Below are 19,839 nucleotides of genomic sequence, written 5' to 3' on the forward strand. Positions count from 1 at the left end.
CCGCTACCTCACTCTCTCGCGCTCCCTTGCACTTGTTCTCAATGTCTCTTGCTCATCCTAAATGGGTTCAAGCTTCAAGCCAGGGCCAGCTGCTTTCAAAGACCCCAAAGAGCAGTTATCCCGCACCTGCCCTTTCCTCCCTTCTCTTGATAACCTTTTCTTTTTATTTTGTTCCTTCCCTATTCCTTTTCACTCCTGTCCTTCACTTAAGCGTTCTCTCCTCTTCCTCCCATTTATGTCTCTCTGTCTATCCTATTTGCTTCTCTTGGTGTTTCCACCTGGAGTTACACTATCTGCTTTCTGTCTGCTTTGTATGATTCTAGTTTGAGCATGCTAGAAGAGTGATTTTGAGTGAGATTTTTCCTAGCCCAGGGTTTCTTCGTTGGGCTTAAATCACCCCTTAAATGAAATCTGAGCTGTTGTCATATATTAACAAGCCACATGTTTCGCAACAATCTGTAAGTACATGCTCACATTTAAGAATCTGCTCCCAGGAATCCAATCCAAGACAACAGTTACGCTCTGAAAAACACCGATGTCATATTTAAGGCACTAGAGCTTTTGCACACCACGTAAGCTGTTCCTTTCTCTGATTCTACATTGTGGTCACTTTCGGTGGTAATAAAACCATTTTGTTAAAGCTGAAAATCTGTGAAGGCCTACTTTTCTTCCTCATCACAAAATCAGCACTGAGAATTGAATGTATAAGTATAAGACACCAGCATTAATCTTCCCATGATTGTAAGATTCTTGACTAAAACTAAAAGACACCACATGGCTCTTGGCGAATGCACATAAATTTCCCCAATTCACTTCTTTCCATTGCCAGCTAACAAACCCAGCCATCAACAGTAGTCATAGTAGCTCTTTGCAGGGACCCTCTGCTACAACTTGGTGCAATTATTATATTTTTTTCGCCAATGATGTTGAGGCTTTTTGTAGTTTTTGTGAAAGCAGTGCTTATATGAGAACAGTTGTTGCATAATTATACAGATTCCCTGCTTTCAAAGCACGAAAATATACATTTACCTTCAGCAACTTATTAGCAAAAAAACTTCAACCATGCAAACACACACACACTGTCAGGCCTCAAAGGACCCTCCCTCCTTTAGAAGACGCAACATACCTTCCCTCATTTTACCAGCATCCATGCATCCATGACAATAAAGCAGCAGGTAGGCAAACTGAGAACTTTTCCTCCCAAATATCCATTTTGCCCTTGCAGTAACCAACGAGTCCATCAAGAGGCAAGAGACGCTTTGATTTGTACACTTTTTAAAAGCAATGTTTTCTGGATAGATAGAAGGTGAGCACAAAAGAATGGATGCCCGGTGCTGTCTCCATTATTCCTCATAAGTTCTTGTTTTTCCTAGTTAGATACATTTCCCACTACTTTTCCAATAGTCTGTGTATTGGCTAGCAGTGACAGATTGTCCCCTAGCACATCTTCGTTAGGTAGCTCCCACAGAGGTTTATATATCCATTAATGGCACAAACTTGGTTACGTGTTGGAGAACTAAACTCTGTCCCCGTTTTCAGTACCCATGACTTTTTCTTCTACTTCACTCCTTTTCCCAGTGCTTTCCTCCTGGGTTATTCTGAGCTCTTCCTAAAACCTCTTCTGGTGCTGCCTTGAATCAACTCCTCGGGCCTTCCCCGTTTGGTGTTCCTCCCATCTCTGATTCTTTCCAGTGCCACCACCGATGGCCGGCGTGGCTCTCCGCTCCCCTCCAACCAATACCGGGTTTTATTTAATTTGTCCATATAATAGACGTGAATGAACCCTGGGGTTTAGGGCTACACAGGCAGAGAAAGCAACAGAGGAGGGAGGGGCAGGGCGCTCAGCAATGTGTGTTAAAAGAGAAACAATAAGTGCCATTATTTTTGATTGGCTTCCCCTATTTGAAAATTACTTCCAAAGTGTGATGTCCTATTGTGGGAGCAGAATAACGCTGAACAATGTGGCAGGGGGCGGGAGCGAGAGGATAGTCTTATATACCCAGACTAATATTCAAGGGGGCTTTGGCTGATGCCGGCTGGCCCGCACTGGCTAACCCTGCAGTGCAGCACTGGGCCTGGGGTTAGGCTCATAATGGGATGCATTGGGAGGCCTTTAGTTCCCATTGTGGCAGCTATGTCAACAGAGAGGCCACTGGGAGCTGCCTGGCATGTGGAACGGAAAAAAGGCCCTTTATCCCCGTCTTTCTATGCTTCGTGTGTGTGAGAGAGGGAGACGTTATCACAGCAGTTCAGTGCACCAGCACAATCCATGTCCTTTTTTTACCCCATTAAAAGTCTGTTATAGACTGTAAAACTTGAACAAAATGTACCTATATTAAATATCTGTGCATGAGTCATTGCACTTACTATGCTACAGACTGTTTGGATGAAATTAACATATTTACTTATTGGTCTGTGAATTACAGTCCCCATTTTTAGGCAGCTAAAATGTTATGTCGTCAGGCCTAGAAGCAGTGTTGGTCAAGTTACTTGAAAAAAGTAATCAGTAACGAATTACTGATTACTTCCCCCAAAAAGTAATCCTGTTACTTTACTGATTACTTATTTTCAAAAGTAATTACTTAGTTACTTAGTTACTTTTTAAAAACACGATTTACAACCTGAATAGGTGATAAAGCGATAGATCTTTCAGCCCAATTCTACTTTTTCTGCATAATCCATCATACAAAATGTAATCAAATGGAAAAGTCTCTTTTTTTAAAACTTGTTTTATCAGTTTTAATCTTTTAACTTTATGCATCAAGCAAAAATTTAATTATATGCAACATTCTCTGACTGGAAGAAATTAGTTTAACATTTAAACCTATTTTCTGTACATTCCAGCACATAAAATATTTTTTGTGTTTACACTCAGTCTTTCAAATAGATGCAAGTAAAACACAGCAGAAAATAAATAAAATCAAAGACTAGCGGCCCTGTTGCTCTATTTTCACCTGTAAAGCAGGAGTGGGGTAGGCGGAGGTTTGCCCTGGTGCAGGTGTGCCGCAGCGGTCAGTGGAAGAATCCGTGAGTTTCTCTGTGAATTTCCCATTACGTGGTAGCGCACTCGGTGCTTGTTTAGGGTTTTTTTTCGCTGTAAAAAGAAGTTTTCTTCCCACGCACAATGGACGCTAATGTTTTTGTCACTTTTTATGGAATCAAACTCAAAGTAAGGTCAGTACTTCCACGCTTTAAACGCTGCACGCTCATACTCTCTCCCGCACTCGATATATGATCCATTGTTGATCTGCACACAGCTGTTGTCACGAACGTCGCACTTGATTACGTCACTGTCATGAGACATTCTCGCAAAAAAAAAATCACGGTTTTAGTAACACAGTAACGCAGCGTTCCTACGGGAAAGTAACGGTAATCTAATGACCTTTTTGCAATAGTAATCCCTTACTTTACTCGTTACTTGAAAAAAGTAATCAGATTACAGTAACGCATTACAAGTAACAGATAGTTGAACTCATCTGAGATTTTTAGTAGATGTTGTCACGGTGGGGTGCGCCGGTGTGAAGATGAGGTAGACCCAAAAGCAGACACGGTGGAGACAGAACTAAGTTTCCAAAAATAAAGTGAGCCTTTATTGTGGCTGCTGGCATGAGAAAAATACCAGAGACACACTGAAACTGGGAAAACTAAGGAGACTAAAACACTGTGTAAACTAAAAGACTATGACACTCTGTGAAAGAACTATGAAAAACTATACACGCAGAGTTACTAGGAATGCTATGAAACACAGTGAAACAATGAGGGAAAACTATGAAATCTGTGGTGAGGATAACAGACGATCTGACAAAGACTGAACTGAAACACACAGACTAAATACCCACAGGGATGATTAGAGGAAGTGGAAACACATGAGGGAGAACAGCTGACACACATAAACCTAATGACAGGACCGGGGACGTGAAACTGAACACAATGAACAAAGAACTCTTTCAAAATAAAACAGGAAACATGGAGAAGTAGACATGACAAACTTGACAATGAGAGCCATACAGACCAGAAATATGATAGATAAGACACATACAACAATGAGGGGAACTTGGACACAGGGGTGATAACACAAGGGGAACCTGATAAACCATGAACTAAAACTGTAAACTAGACATGACGAACTTAACTAGAAAACTGAAAAGAAACTGGAATACAGATGAAAAAACAAAATAACAGGAACTCAGAAACACTGGGTGGCCTGACCCAGGACCATGACAGATGTACCCATGGTGCCAATTTGAAAATCCCATGTTGCCTTGTTCTCAAGTTATCATGTTTACAAAGTTACAAAAATCAAGAAGTCCCCCTTCTTTCTGAAAATTGTTTATTTTTTAAAAAAAAATAACTCGACCATCTAATTTTTACTGTTAGATATGCATTATTTTTGTACAGTCCTGTATTTTGCTACCGAAAATGTTCACGCTAGTCAAAATCACAGTGAGTTATAGATTTACCAAGCTAGCTAGTCTATGCTAGCATTGCTGGATAACTCTCTAGCTTCTATCTGTTATTACATTCATAAAATATACCAGAAATAATATGCCAACGTACAAAATGCCAGAAAAAATAAAGTCTTGGCACAAAAAACACTGAGTCAGTTTAGCTGAACACAAATGGGACACAACATGATCAAGTTACAAAAAAAGATAAATAGTTTTACTAGATTGGTAAATGGTTAAACATCTGATAAAAATTTCACAAAATTTATAGAAACTGTCAATTTACAGATACTGTACACTATATAGTCAAAAGTATTCGCTCATCTACCTTCACACTCATATAATCCATTCTGAATCCACAGGTTTTAATATCTCGCCAGCCTACAGTTTACAGCTATAACACCTTCAACTATTGTGGAAAAGTTTTCCACAAGGTTTAGGAGTGTGTTTACAGGAATTTTTGAACATTCTTCCAGAAGTGCATTTGTGGGGTCAGACACTAATGAACGAGAAGGCCTGGCTCACAGTCTCTGCTCTAATTCATCCCCAAGGTATTCTGTCGGGTTGAGGTGAGGACTCTGTGCAGACCAGTCAACTTCTCCCACACGAAACTTGTGTCTTGTGTGAAACTTGTGTGAAAAGCATACAAGAGTGAAAACAGATATAAGATCCCTTGAAAAATTATATAAATGAAACTTGTATGTTTTGGATACTTACTAAAACAATATATGAAAGTAATGAGAAGGTGGCCACATTCATGAGTAAATCATATAAGCCTTATATGATTCACTATATGAAGTAGGCCACATCTTATGCAAGTCTTTTATAAGTTTTTACTATTTCTTTTCCATATGGGAAGGGCCTGGGCCCAAGTACCGAAAAACAACCCACACCTTAATCCTCCCTCCACCAAACTTTACTTTAAGTACCGTTAAGTACCGTTCTCCTGGCAACCACCAAACCCAACCTTGTCCACCCGATTGCCAGAGGGAGAAGTGTGTTTCATCACTCCAGAGAACACATCTCCACTGCTTTAGAGTCCAGTGGCTGCATGCTTTACACCACTGCATCCAGGTTAGATGCAGCTAATCTGACAGCTACATGGCGTTTGGAGATTTGCAGTGATTGACTCTTCAGAAAGTTGTCGACCTCTGTACCTCTGTTTCCACTTTCTTATGATACCACTAACAGTTGACTGTGAAATATCTAGTTGCTAGAAAATTTTATGACTGGACTTGTTGCACACGTGGCATTCTTTCACAGTACTACGCTGGAATTCACTGAGCTCCTGAGAGCGAGCCATTCTTTCACAAATGTTTGTAGAAGCAGTCTGCATGCCTAGGTACTTGATTTCTTTTTTTATACCTGTGGCCATGGAAGTGATTGGAACACCTGAACTCAATTATCAAGAAGGGTGAGTTAATACTTTTGGCAGTATAGCATACCTGCTGTAAAGACAGAAAAGTCGCCAGCCTCATTAAAGGGACATATTTGACTGCCGGGCCAGCTGGAAGGTGTGGCTGTGCTGAGCACGGTTTTCTCTCTCATACCTGAGAGGTTTCTTGGAAAAGGATTTGCTGCCAAATATTACATTTTATAACAGCAGTTTATGCTTCACAAACTCTTAGAATTCACTTTTTCTGACATAGTTTTGAGAAATATTTGTAGACCATTTAGTTAAAATAACAAATATTGTCCAGTTTCTGTTGGTTGTGTCATTGCTCGGCTGTTTTTGCGCACAGCTGGGTTTCTCTGTCTTTGGCCATATGCAGGATGACAAATCTGTTTTTTTTTTTAAAAAAATGACAGTTCAAATTAGGCAAAATTTCCAAAATCAAAATCAAACACCAGAAGTTCCTTCAATAACTATGAGTGAACAGCTATCAGAGCAGTTAGTGAAATTTCTATGTTACAAAGAGAGTAATATCTCACAGTTTTCCTGACAAACAATAAAAAACAGAAATGTGAACAAGCTAAGCAGCCAGTCTACATGCGCACACACACACACACACACACACACACACACACACACACACACACACACACACACACACACACACACACACACACACACACACACACACACACACACACACACGCAGATGCACACAAAAGGTAGCTGCTGGCTTGTCACTATCACTGAATTCATTCATCCAACTCCACCTGGGAATGAGACGGACACGTGTGTTTACTCTAGATTCTATTCCCCCCGGGCAAACACACACACAACAGTATTATTCTTGTCTCCTGGCTGAGAAGAGGCAACCTTGAGGAAGCCGGTGAAGCTGAATAAATAGTGGCATCCAAACACACGTGTACACATGTATGCAAATACACCCATACACACACCTAAACAAACAGCAATGGCAGAATCACACACTAAGCAGCTCTCATTACCAGCAGGCACAATAAGCTGATGTCCAGAAACACAGAAGGACTACACTGCAGCCCAGCGAGACTGGAAGGACAAACCAGCAAGCCAGACACACACACGCTATGCTAATGTCTCCAACTGCATGTCCAGTAAAGCTTTTTTGATTTTGCAAAAAAAAAAAAAACACAGATAAAATTCCTATGTGTAAATGTTTAAACATCATACAGGCTCACATAAATCTCTAATTTTAACCAGAGCAGAAAAGATGAGATTGGTTAAAAATGGGAGGCTGATGGACAGCTCTGGATTCTATTTGTTTGTCACAACCCGAGCAGCATCAGCAGTTTCCTATTGGTTCCTTTTGTTCGACTGACATAGATAAAGCACGAGAGAGCGTGTGTAAGTGGTCAGCACAGAAGGCAGTAGAAAGAAAAACACTGGCAGAGTGACATGATGTGTCAGGGGGAAAAAAAGCCAAATTTATAAATAACTCTTTATTTTGCATTTATATAGAGTTTAACCAGTCTTTTTATACACAACTTTCCAGTTTATGTGGTAGAGCTTCATGCTTTTTCTTTCTGAATTGAAGTTAAATGGAGCTGTCTTTCCATGTGTTCATGCTAGGCTTTAACTCAGCACATCCCAGCTGATCTCTAAAAACATCCAAATCTGGGATTTTGTCTTGGTGTCTTAAAAGTTAAGTCAATGTCCGATGGTGTCCCCATCTCATATGTTATGTTCAGATAAAATTAATCTGTAATAGTAGTACTGCAGATTTTGGTGTCGGTGTGATACCATGTAAATACAGGGCCAGTGTTGCCAATACCAAGACAGATACTTTTACTTTATAAAGGCAGCTTATGTAGGGGAGAGCAATGTGTCATGATTTATGAGATGATCACCATTAATTTGCAAATCCTGAACACATTTTAATGACCACTAAATCAATAAACTTTTTTTCTGTGGGCTACTTATTGAACGTGCCAGAAAGAAACAGTGTATTGATCCTATGGTACTAGCATCGAACCGATACCAATATCAGAGTTGGTATGGATATTATTGATATTTGGATCGTTCCGCCCGCCTCTATGTAACAGTAAAGATGGTAGCCTTGGAAATATTTAAAAAAGAAACTGAACAGGTTTAGTTCCTATGTAACTAATACAGTATATGTGCCAAACAGATGTATGTTTATAGTTTCCTTCTCTGACACAGCTTCCTCACAGCGATCAGTAAAGGCCCTCATATCTTATGTACACCTGTACACACTTTACCATGTGCACACATACATGCACGCGCACAGCTAATGACGAGCCCCCCGGCTGACCCGCTGACCCTCATCACAGTAACAAAGAGGCAGATAGCAGCAGCAGGACAATAGGATGAAGAGGTTGCTTAGGGTGACGAGATAAAAGCAGTGACACTAAGGTGATGGAGAGATCAAAAGCGTGACAGGAGGACAACACCAGGAGTAAGGGTTAGAGGAAGTGAATGCACAGAACTCATCTTGGATCTACCCGGCTGGAAAGTGAGATAATTATTTTAGAAATTAAATGAAAATATCTCTGAAGAGAAAAATCACTGTAAAAATCCCTCCACATCCTGTCCTCCATGTGTGCATCAGGCAGGTATTTAGGTGGGTGTATGCTGGGTGAAGAATCTAGAGCATCAGTGCTCAGTCAGACAAACTGGACAGATGATCAGGATAAGAGTAAGAAACAGGCACGTCCATCATTCTGGCTTTCTCCAGCATGAAGACCACACCTTATCATCTCATCACTGTGCTGTCAGCAGCATACTCCCGAACTACACACACACAACCTGTCATTTTGCACTGATAACACGTCCATTATTCTTGGTTCAGTTTGACTGACAACATAAGCGTATTTTTAGGGACACAAAATCACACATTCCTAGCACTGCTTTAGCACCCCTACATGTGTGTTTATTACACATCTGAATTTTAGTAGTAGCATTGTAGTAGCTGCACCATAAATGTAAAAATCCTTGGCGGCTTCTTTCTTGAGACATAGCATTTACCAGACTTTCAGAAAACTTAACCTCATGGTCTAGGTCAGAGGTCATGGTCAGTGACATCCGAACTTGTCTGAGATTTTTAACAGATGCCCCTATTGTATTAATTTAGAAATCCTATGTCACCTTGTTCTTGAGTAATCATGTAATCAAGTTTAAGGCTGAGGACTAAAAATTCTGTTGGGTGTTTGGAAAAGAATCATCTGATCTGAAAAATAGCGGACAAAGAAGTTTGCAGTAAATTTTAAATACATAGTTGAGTATAAAGGTTCTTAAAATGTTAATAAGTACTCAGTGTGTCCCCTTCTGCAAGCGCGGCACATATCCACACGATAGTCAAACTCGTCCCATACTCCAGGTTTGCGAATTTGAGATGAACGAACCTGACCTGATGAACCTGACCTGTATCTCCTCCCCATGTCACTCTCATACCATCTCTCCCAGGGTCTTCAGTCTCTGCTGAGGCTGGAAATCACAGAAGATCAATCCTTAATTGTTTCTCACGAAGCTATAGCTTGCATCCTAGTTCACCATTCCCGCCCACAAGTCACTACTCCATCATTTACTGTTAAATTAATGGATTTATTATAGTAATACTTTTCAAATAAAATGCAATTATAGAAATAAATTATATACGTTTATTTTCATCGAATTTACATTTTTACATTAAATTTTCATCATATTTAATGGTGTAATAATTGTTTACGAATTGGAAAAAAATAAAGCAGGGTCATTTTGTAACTTTATGAAATGGTGGTGAGTTATTGTCTGTCCGTTTTCACATTTTATGCAACAGAATATTCCTGGGACTATAAATAAGTCAACTGAGAAGGAGTTTAATGCCTTCTGTATCATTTGTATTGTCCTGTACTTTTTTTTTTTTTTTTAAGTACGTGAGGAAGTTTTAGGTATTGTCGGACAGTCTCTTTCACACAGTAATCCAAACCTTATACTTTCCCCTGAAAGATGTACTCATTTAACAAGAGCCCACAGTCTCACCTTGGAAAATGACTCGGTGAGTTTTAAATAGTTTAGCACTGTTGTTTGGTTATCATATATCAGGCAGGAGGAGCTAAAACTGCATGCTCCTGATCTGTAGTCAGCTTCATCGATTTCCTCTTTACCCCAAATTGGCTGAGGCAGATGATCGTCCACCTTGAGCCTGGTTCTGCTGGAGGTTTCTTTTTGTTACGAGATTTTGTTCCTTTCTGTTATCACTACATACTTGATCAAAGGGAATCGTTTGTTTTCAATCCATAACACTGCAAAGTACCTTGAGATTATTGTTGTTGTGAATTGGCATGCCATGAATTAAATGTATTCAATGGATCTCTGGGTATTAGCCACTGCACTGACCTCATCCAAACTACATGCACATTGATAAACTGAAGGGTTCAATTGGATTGTTCACTGAGGGAAACCAATATTTCTACTGAGCCTGTATTAAACATTATAGATTTCCTCCTGTGGAGAATCTATAACTCAAGTGTTTATCTCACTGAAAGCTCAGACACACACACACACACACACACACACACACACACACACACACACACACACACACACACACACACACACACACACACACACACATCGTCAGCCCTGGAAAGACTGAAAGAAGAAAAACTTTTTATAGAACAGCAATCTGACCAAAAAATAAAAGGTGGGCGAAAATTGTTTAACCTCCTAAGACCTGAACTCTTTCATGGCATGCATTTTTAATTTCTCTTTGATATTTGGGCATATTGGGACCTGATGAATGTAAAAACAAAGAATCACCAGATTTTTTTTTTTTGCAGTATAATGTCCTCGCAAGTGGATATCAGGTCCTTGTAGAGCAAAATTTAGTATTTTGGTCAAGACAACCTAAAATGTGATGTCCACATATGTGGACGCCAGGTCCTAGGAGGTTAAATGCAATTTTATCTTGAATCTCATCATTTTGATTTTAACAGTAAAGTTAAAATGAAAATGTTTAAAATGGACCCTTTGCAGTATGTTTTAAGTTTCAGTTTGATCTGATGAACTAACAGTATGATGCTCGTTGCACATCATACTGAATTGGAAGAATGGGCTGCAAAAACGGCTTGATTAGAGCCATCAGAATCACCTGATCTGTGTCTGGATTCTTCATATAAAAGGATGTAGAGAAACAGAATTGTCTGTCGAGGTTCAAATTTCAATGCTTATACAATTCTTACCTTTGGGAAGTACTTCAGCACCATGAAGGAGCCCTTCTCTCTTTAGAGATGTTTGAGTTGTTTTTGCTTTTAGCTTCAGCGTTGACCGCCACAAGATGTTTGTCCTAGAAAAAGGGGATAGATGCGAGAAGATGGTTATTCATGCACAAACTGCAAAGCCACTTACTGGAGTACCTTAAGTATTTGGGCTTAAACACAGCCTCTTTTCAGATGAAAAGAGGAAATAGAAAGGACGAAAGCCTGGAGTCAATGAATCAGTGAAGGAAAAAATGAGGTGGGATGAAAGCAGCCACATGATGCCTCTCAAACACTCTGGATGAAATTTTTCAACCTGGCATGATTTCGTTTTTGCAAAGTTTGATCAGCTACCACGTTTACCACATTTTGATATCAGATAAAAATATGACACTGTTGAAGAGGCAGCACTGTCAATTTTTTCACCTGCTGTCATCTCTCAGCCTTGAGCAAAGTTATTTGCTTTAGTTGGGAATTGTCAGATCAGGGACAAGAATGACAAAGAGTGAATAAACAGTGATTCCTGCAAAGACAAAGTATTAAATCGTTCACACAAAGCTTCAGGTCAAAAATGTCTCTTCCGCAGAGGTGAGTTTGTGCTTGTGTTGTTCTGATGGTCAGGTACAGATGCAACTTTAAGATCTCTGCATTTTACTTACATAACACATTTGTAAATGTTGCAGATATGAACAATAGATTCTAATATGTACTCTATAGACTGCTACACAACAGGTTTGATCTTAGTTTGAATTATTTTACAGACATTTTTCAAGAAACTCAAACACCGTCTCTAAATAATTAACAGACATTCAGCTGAAAATATCACAAATATTAACATTTTGTAGTTAATATTACATCGCGTCATGTCAGAGTGCTTCATGGCTTAACTCGTTAGCCCTTGTTATGTCCCCATGTTGGTCCCAAGAGTAAACAAATTAACATGAAGAGAGTGTTTGAGTCAGCTTGAAATGGTTTAATGATGAGATGTTAAAAAGGAAGCATAAATTTACTTCAGGGAGAGCCAAGGCCAACTTAACTAACAAAACAAAAGAGCATTAACTTTAAACAAAACTCCATCAACTATATAACTTAAGTCAAAAGAAACTTTACAGCACCTCAAGGTGGTGACAGCTCTCCTTTTACGAGCTTCTCTTACCAATGTAACAAAGAACCAATTAATAAAGTAGAATAAGCACAAACAAGCTAAGATAAGATAAGATAAGATAACTCTTTATTGTCATTGCACAGTCATACATAGTACAGTAGTACAATGAAATTGGAAAAACTGTCCTACGTCGGCACTACATATAACACAACACGACACGATATGACACATCACAACGTAACAAACAACACAACACAGTATATTAACTTAGTATAAAAAAGAAGAATAAGTGTATGTGTATTGCACACTGTTATTATTGCACATTAATTATTATTGCACCTTGTTATAAATATAAATATTATTGTTATCGTTTTAAACATTGTTACCTCCCCCTAAAAAGTCCAGGGAGGTATCCAGTCAGGTCAGCTATTTACATTGATCAGGGCTATTGCCCTGTTGTAAAAGCTGTCCTTGAGTCTATTTGTTCGGGACCTCAGCAGCCTGAACCTCCTGCCAGACGGCAGCAGCTTAAACACCCGGTGTCCTGGGTGTGTGCAGTCCCGTAGGATGCTGCGTGCCCTCTTGAGACAGCGAGTGCTGTACAGGTCCTTCAGGGAGGGAAGAGGATGTCCAATGATTTTTTGGGCCATGTTGATGACCCTCTGGAGTGCCTTTCTGTGTGCTGTGGTGCAGCTGGAGAACCACACACCGATGCAATATGTCAGCACACTTTCAATGGAGCAGCGGTAGAAGACGGTCAGCAGCTCCTTCTTCAGGTCCATTTTTCTGAGGATTCTCAGAAAGTGGAGACGCTGTTGGGCCTTCTTTAAGACCGCAGAGGTGTTAGAGCTCCATTGGAGGTCTGTGTCTATGTGCACACCCAGAAACTTGAAACTGGAGACCCTTTCCACGCACTCCCCGTTGATGCTGACAGGCTGCAGCTCGGACTTCCTCCTTCTGAAGTCAACTACCAGTTCTTTTGTTTTGGTGGTATTGAGGTCCAGGTTGTTGTCTGCACACCAATCTGACAGCCTCTGAACTTCAGCTCTGTATGCAGTCTCATCTCCCCCTGAGATGAGCCCCACCACAGTGGTATCATCTGCAAACTTGATGACTGTGTTGTCTGGGTGGGAACTAACACAGTCATGTGTGTACAGAGTGTACAGTAGGGGACTCAGTACACAGCCTTGTGGAGAGCCGGTGTTGAGGCTGAGGGCTGAGGAAAGATGAGGCCCCACTCTAACTCTCTGTACACAGCTAATGAGAAGCATAAAAATCTGAACCTAACAAGCATAAAGCAAAGACTAACAGTGCATTAACCACACCTACATATGTCCTGGAGGGCATCCATTGGCTGCAGGACTCAAACCCTGGCCAATGACATGAAAGGCAGAACCTGGAAAACCTAGACCTGAAAGCAGCATGGTAAACATGACCCTTTACATACACATTACATTGGTTTTAAGTGAATGTACAAGCCCTGAACGTACTTTGTAGGTGAATTGTGAATGTGGGCCGACCGTGGTTCAGAAGGTTGGGAAGCTCATCTTGTAACTGGAAGGTTACCGGTTCGATCCCCTGCTCTGTCTGTCTTGGTAGTTGTGTCCTTGGGCAAGACACTTCACCCTGCCGCCTACTGGTTTTGGCCAGAGGGGCCGATGGCGCGATATGGCAGCCTCACTTCTGTCAGTCTGCCCCAGGGCAGCTGTGGCTACAACTGTAGCTGCCTCCACCAGTGTGTGAATGAATAGTGGTATTGTACGGCATGGTCAGGATCCTGTTTCTTGACTTTTCCAGTGCCTTTAATACCTGTATGCTTCAGGAAAAACTGAACAGGATGGAGGTGGACCCCTGCCTGGTGGCTTGGATCTCCGACTACCTCACCGACAGGCCACAGTACGTCAGGCTGAAGGACATCACGTCTGACACAGTGGTCAGCAGCACAGGAGCACCACAGGGAACTGTGCTGTCCCCTCTTCTCTTCACCCTGTACACCTCTGACTTCTGCTACAACTCTGAATTATGCCACATTCAGAAGTTTGCAGACGACACAGCCATCATGGGGTGTATCTGGGATGATCAGGAAGAGGAGTACAGAAGTCTGGTGAGGAACTTTGTCGCATGGAGTCACACAAACCACCTGCAACTCAACACCTCAAAGACTAAGGAACTGGTTGTGGACTTCGGGAGGTCTAGAGCAGGTCCACTGCCGGTTCAGATAGAGGGGGAGGAGGTGGAGGTGGTCAACAAGTACAAGTACCTCGGGCTGTGGGTGGACAATAAACTGGACTGGTCATGCAACACAGAGCACCTGTATAAAAAAGCCCAAAGCCGACTGTACTTCCTCAGGAGGCTGAGGTCTTTTAACATCTGCAGGAAGCTCCTGAGGATGTTTTACCAGTCGGTGGTTGCTGGAGTACTTTTCTATGCTGTGGTGTGCTGGGGGAGCAGCACAGCAAAGAAGGACTCATCCAGGCTGGAGAAACTGATCAGGAGGGCTAGCTCTGTGGTTGGCATGAAGCTGGACACTCTGGTGACAGTGGCAGAGAAAAGGACATTAAAGAAACTGATGGACATTATGGACAATGCCAGGCATCCTCTGCACACGGCCATTAACCACCAGAAGAGTCTGTTCAGTGACAGGTTGCTTCTCCCCAAGACAAGAACTAACAGACTTAAAAACTCCTTTGTCCCACACGCCATCAAACTGTTTAACTCCTCTCTGGAGGGGAGAGGGAGGGGAGACAGGAGGACAAAGGAGGGGGGAACAACTAAGCTGTAGTGCCTCTTCACCTCACTGTACAATACCTTGTGCAATACTTTTTGTAAATAGTCAACAGTGCAATAGACTCAATACTTGAAATGTGCAATTCACTTGTATTTTTATTTTTTATTCCTATTTATTCTATTTATCCCCTTTGTATATTTTATTTATATTGTCTCTGTATTTATATATATATGTGTGTATGTGTGTGTGTGTGTGTGTGTGTGTGTGTGTGTGTGTATATATATATATATATAATATTCTGTAACTCTGTAACTTCTGTCGGTGCTGTGCTTTTTTGGAAATCGAATTTCCCAGAGGAACCCACCCGAGGGATTAATAAAGTTCTATCTAATCTAATCTAATCTAATCTAATCTAATCTAATCTAAGGTTCTTTACCTTACAATATAAAGCGCTTTTAGATTGTGTTTCCTTAAATCAGAGAAAGTCCGTTTCTAATGAAATGAACCTGTTCATGTTTCTGCTGGATGGCAGTTTAACAGACATGTCCACCGTCTCAATCACCTCATCACCACAATGCCTCTCTCTGCCTCTCTTAGTTTTCTCTCTCTCATACTGGCACCCTCTCCTCTTATATCACGAATTTTCTCTGCCACTCTTCTCTACTACTAATACACTCTAACACAAACACGTCCTCAACAAAAGGTTCATTCATAACCTTGCCATTTTCTACTTCTCCCCCTCTACTGTCTCACTCCCTCGTCTCTACCTCCATCCTCTCAAGGTCTCGGAGAATAATGGCAGATAGCAGATTAGCATTCGCCTCTTTGCGATGTGGTTTGACTCACAAACACACATGTGGGTACATGCAGACTACTGCAAGGCTGCTTGCCAACACAGAGATAATAAATGTGAAACAATTATCACTGTGGAGCTGTTAAACTAATCTGTGACCACACGGACACACACGGGTAGTTATTAATCTGTATATAAGCCTATGAAAGACTGTCACATCACATTCTGTGAAGTTTAGTTTTCTGAATGTGTGACCCCGAGTAAAATGTAATGCAGTGTGGCACCATGTCAAAGATTAAAATAAGCACTATTGTCCATTTCACTGACCCATCACAGTTGTATGGAGTGACACATCAGTGTCCAATGTAGTGGTTTATGTGCAAGTACACCATCAACACTGACACAAATACAAGAAAACAGCCTTTGAATAGCTGCCCACTGCAGTGACCACTATGTGTGGAAGGGTTAAAAGGAGTTTAGATGGCTTTTACATCTGACTAGGATGCCTCCCTCCTGCATGCCTTCTAGATGTTTAAGAGGGCAGTCCCAGGACATGCTGGAGAGATTGCGCTCGGCTTGCTTAGGAGCACTCTGGTGTCCTACGTGAAGAGGTACAGGAGTGGGCTGGAGAGAGGGGTTTCTGGGCGTGTCAGCTTTGACTGCAGCCCCGTGAAGCAGATAGGAAATGGCTACGTGGTCATCAGATGTCTCAGTGTAGAGTTTCAGTGCCTCACAATGACCAAAATGTCATTCAGAATATTTCCCCACCCCGAAAAGAATAAACAGAGTTATTTTCAAATCTGTTTTGTCGTTGCTTATTTGACCTGTCTCCTCTTCTCCTCTCTCTCCAAAATTCCTTTTAATATCTCACAGATGGTTTCACTCATTAAATAGAAAAGTAAATCAATAGCATGTCGATTAGTTTCTGACAACCCTCTCGTGCGTGTGTTTATACATCTTTGTGACGACAGATAATTGGCATGCCACTGTATTTGTGGGGTCCAATAGTCACTTAGGGGTTTAAAATGCTCATCCCCAGGCGTTTGAAGGCAGTTTTGAGGCTCAAAATGTGGTTTTAGTGTCAGTGTTACAGTTAGGTTATGGTTAGGTATGGGCTAAGGGTTAGGATAAGGCATTCATTTTTGATGGTTAAAGTTAGTGTAAGCAGCTGGGGAAAGCATTATGTCAATTAGATGTCCTCACTAAGATATGAGTGTGTGTGTGTGAGCAAGAGAAAAAACTGACGGTATTATTCAGCCAACAACCTCTTTAACACACACACACACACACACACACACACACACACACACACACACACACACACACACACACACACACACACACACACACACACACACACACACACACTGTGAAAGCGACAAAGACGCTGGGGGAAACGACTGATGGTTATCAGCCCCTGTAGGAAATTAAAGGGATGGTCCAGTGTTAATATTTAGATATGCAGATTGGTGACAGAGGCCTCTCTCGCTGTCTGTCAAGCATGTGCACACCACCAACCCACCCTCCCATTCATACAGACGCACACACAAACACGTGCACAGCTACCTATAGGTACAGGTAAACTGAGTGGTGTGTATCAGTGTGGAACTGCAAATGGGATGAGCAGCTTGATTAATCTGTGTGACATGAATACCAAATCAGAGGCTAAAAAGTGTGCGTCCATGTCTGAGTGAGTGCAAATTGATGGGATGATGATGGATGTGTGTATGCATGATGCAAATATAATAATAACAACATCAAACTTTGTTTATATAGAACTTTCCCCAACAATAATGTGCTTCACAGAAAGACTTTTTTTTAAATCCAAGAAATAGTTAAAAACGCAGCAAATACAGACTATGAAATATTCATGAAAGCTTCATGATAAGCATTTTAAGAAGAGATATGAAAAGATAATAAGGAAGTTACCATTCTGGTCTGAATGGGGGCTCTAATACCAAAAGTCTGCTGGCGTTTGTTTGCTAGCCAAGACCTCAGAATAACCAGCAGCACCCCACTCACCAATCCAAGTAAGCACCCAGGCCCATTAGGGATTAATAAGTCATAGAAATTCTTAAGAACTAGGCCATTATATGCTTAAAATTAATTGGTCGTGCCTTTTTAAGATTTAAAAAGGCACGACTGGACACTTTTTACAGTTTTTTACAGACGCTAGGACACATTTCTCAATACTTAAGTCACTTTTGCAAAACTCTTCACACAATCCTCCTAACTGACCCTCAGCCTGGCAAAGCAGTTCATTTCACATTCAAAATGCACTACAACTACCAAAACACTTCATTCAGGTCTCAAATGAACACATTCCTCCAGAACACTAGCAAAGGTTGACAGCCGACAAACACACTTTGTCACCCACAAAACAATGACCTAAAAAACACTAACAACATGTAGCATTACACAGTGTTTTCTTGTGTAAAACAAGGACACATCTCTGTTTATAATTTCAATATATGTTACTGGAATGAATCAGACATCATGTATTTATGTTTATGTATTTTTATTTTTTTGCACTAAGTAATCCCAAAATACAAGAATTTGTATACACACCATCCACTGATACACATACAATAGTAATGCTAATCTACTCGGTCTCCTCCATTTGGCCACAGGTTCTCATCCACATCACATCTTATGTCATCTAGGGTAATACACCTAGGAAAGAATCTTCTGGCTGCCAGAATTGAAGGAGTTGAAAAATTGAAGGAGTAACAACTGTGTAGATGTTCATCTACAATGAGAATCAGCTGTGGCTGGTTAAACTGCATTGTTAGATTTAAAATATGTTTCAATAAAATATTGCCGTTGGATTTTGCTGTCTTTTCAAGTTTTGCATTATGTTATTGTTTTGACCATGAGTTTAACAGTTTTGAAAACAGTATGTAAGCACATGCAAAATGTCCTGTCCGTACAAAGCTGTATGTAAGCATCAAATCAGAGCGTGGTGTTAAAATAACTCTGAGATTTTTAGCAGTTTGACAGCTTTGATCAATGAACCAAGTGTACTGTAGGCCAGGGTACTGGAATTTTACGAATTACTAATACTGTAGTTTTATCATGACTCTTTTTTGTAAAGTTATGTGACAGCTAGCATTTAGGCAGGTGAACACAGTATCAAGGCTTCTGGAGTTGTTTGAGGGGGAGGGACATAACTGTGTGCCATCTGCATAGCTGTGGTGAGTGATTTTATCTCTATTAATGATCTGGTTGAAGGGAAGAAATATACTGAAAATAAAAGTAGACTAAGGACAGAGCCTTAAACTACTAAAACTGTATCAATTCTTTCATCTTCCAGGAAATGCCTGGATACTCTCACCCAATGAGGCTGGGCATTGTTGAGCACCAGGAGGAATCCAGGACCCACTGCAACAGCGGAGGGTCTGACAGTTGCTCCAAGGATTTCATCCTGACACCTAATGGCAGTCAGGGTGCTGTTGCCTAGCTTGTAGAGGTCTGTGCATTACTCCATGGATATGCCTCCCCAGTCCATCACTGACACATGCTTACCAATGTTACAGGCAGCATAACTTTCTCCACAGCTTCTTCTGATTCTTTCATGTCTAACATGTGCTCAGGGTGAGATTTGAGGAACTGGCGATATAGAAAGCTACTATTGGCAAAATTACATTTTGTTTTACAAGTAAGCAGTTTTTGGTGGAAAGGAACTAAAATGGGAATTAATCACACAATGTTTGATCTAGTGTTCCCTGTCAGTCCTAGCAGCTGATTAGTGGCAGTCCAGTAATGATCACTAGGATTAGATCATATTAGATTAGGAGATAAAGATCTTTTACTGATATTTGTACCCACTAGGTCTCCATAGAACTCAGCAACTTCTTTGTCTGAGCATTGATGCTGTTACAGGAACCAGGGAAAATGAAAATGTCACTTCCAGGCAAGAATTTGCAAACATGTTCACAAATAGAAAATGAAAATGACCCCCTTTGGTGCACTGCTTATCTTTACTGTGTGAGTTTCTATATGTTTCCTTAAAAAAAAACCCTCTGCATGGCTGCGTACAGTGACTGTAAAGAAACATGAGCGACACATTTAGACAGAGAGACACAAAGTGAGTGAGAGAACATGAGTGAAGTGATTCAGAGGAGTGGTGATAAGGCGAACTGAA

At 40.8% G+C, this 19,839-nt stretch overlaps 1 long non-coding RNA gene across 1 annotated transcript in view; it reads right to left on the minus strand.

Moving 5' to 3' along the window:
* The window catches only part of LOC146642597 (uncharacterized), a 104,911-nt gene that overhangs the window by 10,858 nt on the left and 74,214 nt on the right, over nt 1–19,839 (minus strand). Inside the window, exon 2 of the long non-coding RNA XR_014909528.1 lies at nt 11,055–11,158. This is a non-coding gene — a long non-coding RNA (uncharacterized LOC146642597). The remainder of the gene's footprint in view (nt 1–11,054; nt 11,159–19,839) is intronic.

The sequence above is a fragment of the Rhamphochromis longiceps genome, linkage group LG23 (assembly GCF_057381845.1).
Source record: "Rhamphochromis longiceps isolate RC_006_pf linkage group LG23, R_longiceps_female_GT1.1, whole genome shotgun sequence".
Classification (NCBI taxonomy): Eukaryota; Metazoa; Chordata; class Actinopteri; order Cichliformes; family Cichlidae; genus Rhamphochromis; species Rhamphochromis longiceps.